Here is a 6000-nt window from a genome sequence, read left to right on the forward strand (position 1 = left end):
GGCGTTCCCGTCTAAAAAATCGACTCCGAGGCATGTGTGTCGGATTTATACTCCCGGGCAAAATTCACGCCCGGGAGTGGGCGGGTCCCAAAAAATGACGTACGGCCGCTTTTGCGCTGTTTTTTAGCGCCTGCAAAAGGCAGGCGTTAAGGGACCTGTGGGCTCTGAAGGAGCCCAGAGGTGCCCCCCCATACCCCCAGGGACACCCCCTGTCACCCATGCCCACCCCAGGAGGACACCCAAGGCTGGAGGGACCCATCCCAGGGACATTAAGGTAAGTTCAGGTAAGTGTTTTTTTTTTGTGGCATAGGGGGGCCTGATTTGTGCCCCCCTACATGCCACTATGCCCAATGACCATGCCCAGGGGACAGAAGTCCCCTGGGCATGGCCATTGGGCAAGGGGGCATGACTCCTGTCTTTGCTAAGACAGGAGTCATTTCTATGGGGGTTGGGAGTGAAAAAAAATGGCGCAAATCGGGTTGAGGCGAAAAAATTGCCTCAACCTGACTTGCACCATTTCTTGACGCCCAAGCCCCTATATTCCCCTACGCCGGCACTGCCTGGTGTACGTCGTTTTTTTTAACGCACACCAGACGGCGCCGGCGGCTAACGCCGGCTAACGTCATTCAATAAATACGGCGCCCACATGGCGTTAGCCAGCGCTAATTTTTTTGACGCAAAACTGCGTTAGCGCAGTTTTGCGTCAAAAAGTATAAATATGGGCCTATGTATTATCTGGTATTCCCAGTGCAAGGACACGACAGAGAATCTTTCTCAGCTCTAGGAACGTTTTCATGCATTTATTATCCTGTGGAATCAGATCTGGTACATTGTTGTGCCTCAACCTTAGTAAAGGTTTTGCCACCAAGGTAAAGTTGGGTACCCACTGTCTACAGTAGCAAAACATTCCCAAAAACATCCTGACTTCTCTTCGTGTTTTAGGGGACTAATTTTCAGAATAGTTTTGACTCTTTCTCTTGACACTTTTCCTGTTCCTTTTTTCAATGATGTGTCCCAAATATTGATCCTCTTTTTGACAATGTTGCAATTTGTTTGGGGACACTTTATGTATTTAAATCAACCCACAACACCTTTGAGACCTTGACAAATCTCCTGACTTGTGTATACCAATGTATTGGGCTTTCTCTCAACTTTGAAAAAACAAAATTGAAAATGACGCAAGATCTCTCTCGCTCCACAGGACATGAACATACCTTCCACTTGATATCTCCCTTAAAGGATAGGGTGTAGTTGTCTCTTTTTTTTCTGTTCGTGTAGCTTGCTTTCTTTTCTCCTGCCTGTTTCTTTTTCTTTTCATGTTTTTGTGACCATATGATTTCCAATTTGTAAAATTCACTCCTTTTGCGTACACATTTTTATTAATTCAGTGAGATGAATTTGCATTCCTGAACAAGTGTTTTCATTTGATTCATCATCTAATTGCACCCTAAACGTTTCTTTAATGGTATGCTTTCGGAAATATCATCCTCATATTTGTTTGCCAATTCAGTTAATCTATCATGAACACTTGCAGCTTTTCTCATAATTTCTTTGCATAAGTAAACCAATCATGCATAATAACATTTGACAGAGACAGCAAGGCAAAGTTGTACACATAGTTGCAGCAATCGGAGCATAAAAACAGTATTGATTTCACCTAGTTTAAGAGTTTTTTAGTATCTCCGGCATATGCCGGGTTGTAATGGTTACTGAGTGCCTTATCAATACAATAGGGGAGACAGAGAGTATCAGGGATGGTGAGTAAGCAGAAGGACCAAGTACGAGCATGCATGTGTGAATGGAACTGATGATGTTGTGGCTTGTTCGGACAAGTAGGCAGTTGAGGTGGCAGTGAGCGTGCAGGGGCAAATATAAAGTGGTTGCATGAGGGTGCTGATGCTGGGGCCTCTAGCATTGGTGTTAGGTGTCAATAGTGTGTGGGTTGTGCAATGTTACAGAGTAGATCATCATTGTTCACCTCCTGTTGGAAATGTGTTAGCATAGTGGCCCACTGGGAGGAAATCGGGTGTTTCCGCAGATGCCCCACCTCATCATAGCTGAGGGTGTCCTCTTTGGCTATACCCCACTGTTGCATTGCCATATGCCAGGCGGTTACTGCAGGGACAAAGGAAGACCTCCAATGAACTGTTAAGGTGCGTTAACCCTGAAGAAGGGCTAAGGACGCAAAGAGTGCTCACACTTTTTGTTGTTTCTTGCATTTAAAGACGTCCAGATAACATGCCTCCCACTTGTGAATGTCTGTGAGTTCTGTAATGGTTTTCAGGTGGTGTGAAGAGCTGGACAGGACCAGAGCATATGTTTAAGGTTGGGGTTCAGAGCCTGGCAGCTTAAGCAATTTGTGTATCTGGAAAGAGGCTGTTCAATTGTGCCGGAGTTAAATATGCCCGGTGAAGTATGAGGAACTGTATATGTTTGAAGCAGGAGTTTCTGGATACGATTTTGGGGAATTGGAGTGCTTGTCATGAAGAGCCCTCCCAAAGTCATTCTCCAAGTTTTGGTGCAGTGTTGTTAAGGAAACGAATGTAAGCTTGCCTGTGGGTCTGTAGAGACATGTACAAAGGTGATGACAAGTGCCTATAAGTAGGATAGAGTGGAGGACTGGGTGAGTGGGGGGTTCTCTCTCTACGGCATTCCAGAATGCATGGCAGGTGGGGCTGAGTTGCCTATGTAAAAGGAATTGCCCTGGCAAGAGGCTGTATATTGCAGCCAATTGTTCAAAGGGGAGGAAATGTCTGTCTGAAAAGAGATCACCTACCGTAAGTACAGAGTGTTCTGTCCAGGCCCTCAAGTCTCTAGCTGTGTAAAATCCTGGGAGGTGGGATAATCAGACCAGAGAGAGTGTCAGGGCATATAGTGGGGTAGTGCGGGAGCGTCGATGTATTCGGATAATGCATGTCTGGGCTACTGTTACTTGAAAGGGCCATGGGGGAAGGCTGCAACTTCGGAAGGAGAGGGCCACAAATTATTGGAATTGGGATAGGCCCAAGCTCACTGGTGGCGTCTCCCAGTAGCAGCCTGCAGGCCAATGGGACAACCACTGGAGTTGCGGCACCAAAAAATATGCCTCGAAGGATAGAGCAACCAGGCCTCCTCCATCTATCTGCAGTTGCGATTTAGAGAAGGCAACCTGGTGGCATTTAGTGCCCCAGATGATTGTAGTTAGGAGAGTGTCTAGCTCTCTGAAGAAGGGGCATGGCAGAACGACTAGAAGATTAGTAAAATAATAGAGAAGGCGGGTAGAATAACCTTCTTTACCAGAGCTATTTTGCCTGTAGGGGCTAATGGAGGAGTTTGCCAGAAGTGCATCTGGGCTCTGATTCCCCTCAAAACCTTTAAATGATTCCCTTCATAGAGTTTTGTGAGGGTATGATAAAAATAGATACCCAGGTATTGGAATTCTTGTGTGTACCAGATTAGGCGGGTATCGCCCAAGTGCACCTCAAGTGGTTGTTGAGCTGGATACAATGGATATGTTGTTAATTTTGTCCATTTAACCCACAGTCCAACAGTGGAGGCAAATTTGACTAGTATGTCTCGAAGTGGTGTGTGGTCTATGGATACATCTTGTAGATATAAAAGTTAATCGTCCACGTGTGGGGACACTGCATTAGTCCCATCTACAAGGGGGATAACCAACCCTTGGCCCTCTGTGCGCAGGTATACGGCAAGGGACTCAATCGCGAATGCAAATTATAGTGGGGAGAGTGGGCATCCCTCTCTCCTTGCATGGTCCGACTGAAAAGGGAGCTGAGAAGAGGCAGCCCAGGTGAATCGGGGAGGTAGAGTTGGAGTATAATAGTCGAGTATAAGTTAAGAGTTGAGGCCCAATCCCCATGCGGTAAGAACCATGTAGAGATACTGCCTTGTCAGAGTATCAAATGCCTTGTCCATGTCAAGAATGAGGTAGGCCATCCTTGGAAAGAGGCTCTGGACTTGGTCCTGTATGTTGAAGAGTCAAGGGATATTATGGAATGTGCTACCTCCCTGTACGAAGTCGTTTTGATCTGTGTGGACAAGGCCTGGGAGAATCTGGGTGTATCTTTCAATGAGGATTTTGCCTAATATTTTGTAATCCACACCAAGAATAGCTATAGGCCTGTACGAGGCCAGGCATGTTGGGTCTCTGTCCGGTTCAGGAATACAGATAGGTGGGATTCATGTAGTGTGTGAAAATTCACTGGCTTGTAACACTGTCTCATACATTTCTGCGAGGCAGGGAGCTAGCAGGGATGAAAAGGCACTATAGTACTCCAGTGGCCGACAGTGGAGGCCCCGGCATTTTGTTCTGGGCAAGGTCACAAATTGCCTGTGCCACATCTGTGGCCATGATTGCCGCATCCAGGGAGAGTCTAATGGATGCTGAAATAGATTGGAGAGGAATGTGTGCAAGGAAAGACTTGGGCAGGGTCACCGAAGTAGTCGTCGGAGCCTTGTATATGGATGAATAGTAATCGTAAAAAGGCCTGCAGAATATCAGCTTGCAGGTGAACTGTGGTACCCTGGAGGCCCACTGTTTCAGTAATGGGGTGAGTTGTGGATTACTCCCGGATGAGCCATGCCAGGAGTCTGCCAGCTTTGACATCTTCTCGGTGTATCTTGGATGCATGAGCAGTAAAATTGTCGTGCCACAGGTCTTCTAGCAAACTATGTAGTTTGTTTTTGCCTCCGCGAGCAGTGGGGCAAACACTCGGTTGGTATCTGTCTCTTTACTTAGGTTAGCAAGGTTTTTTTCAGCTTGTGCTATGTCTATGTCTAGGGTCCTGAGGACTCCTAGGCCCATATTTATACTTTTTTAGGGCCGCATTTGCTTCATTTTTTGACGCTAAAGCGGCGAAAACATACAAAATACAATTATATTTTATAAGTTTGCTCTGCTTTTGCATCAGAAAATGATGCAAATACGGGGCTAAAAAAGTATAAATACGATCCCTACTATCTTATGTATGCAAATTCCTCTAGTCACCACTTTAAAGGTGTCCCATTCCAGCACCCTAGTGAAGGCTGTGTTGAGGTTTTTGGAGCAATAGTGTTGGATTTCGTCACTTTGCTTGTTTCTGAATTCTGGTTCCTCTAAGCAGTCTCTTGGCAGTTTCCACGTGGGGCTTGTGGGAGGTGGGTTGTCAATGGAGACCCCTATGTGTGCGTCATGGTCCAAGACTATGCATCCTAAATAGTCTGAGTGTTGGATGAGGTGCAATAGTAGAGGACAGCATAGAAATTAGTTGTGTCAGATATACAAGTTGTGGCATATAGAGTGGAGAAATAGAGCCGAGCTCCTGGGTTTTGTGAACGCATGTATCTATTAGTGCCCAGTTGCGTATCCAGGCGTGGAGGGGAAGGGGCAGTGGAGGGTGAGACCTGAGTGCATAATTATGGTCTTCCCCTGATGCCCAGGGCTAGAGGGTTTTGTGAGCGAATGTTGTGGATGGTGTGTCGCAGAAGGTTCCCTGCTCAGTGTTAGAAGCATAAGTGCTCCCTAAGAGTACTGTTGGCCATCAAGGCAGGCTTCAAGGAAGACATATCCGCCCTCCTTGTCAATGGTCAAACCCAGTTCCTGGAACGGGATGCTGGGGCGGATCCATATTAGGGTGCCTCTCGCACATGCCGCATAGGTTGAAGTGTGAATTTGGCCCCTCCAACATTTGCGCGAGCGGTCTAGCTCCTGCAGGAGGATGATCTGTGCCTGTTGGCATTTGATATATGTATAGATAGCATTGCATTTTCAAACAGTTTGCACTCCTCAAATGTTTAGTGTGAGGACCCACAAGTTAGCCAGGGGAGTTATAATGGTGTGAAGGAATGGTAAATAGTGGGATGGGAGGGCCATTGTGACATGGCATTGCCTTATTGCACTAGCCTGGCCTTGCATGATTGCCGTTAAACAGTCTGCCAGTTGGTGAGAAAAGATTATGTGGTGGGAAATGCGTTGGAGGAACTGTATCAACATGAGTAAAAAACAATCTCAAAACGGGGGGGTAA

The sequence above is a fragment of the Pleurodeles waltl genome, chromosome 1_2 (genome assembly GCF_031143425.1).
Source record: "Pleurodeles waltl isolate 20211129_DDA chromosome 1_2, aPleWal1.hap1.20221129, whole genome shotgun sequence".
Lineage (NCBI taxonomy): Eukaryota > Metazoa > Chordata > Amphibia > Caudata > Salamandridae > Pleurodeles > Pleurodeles waltl.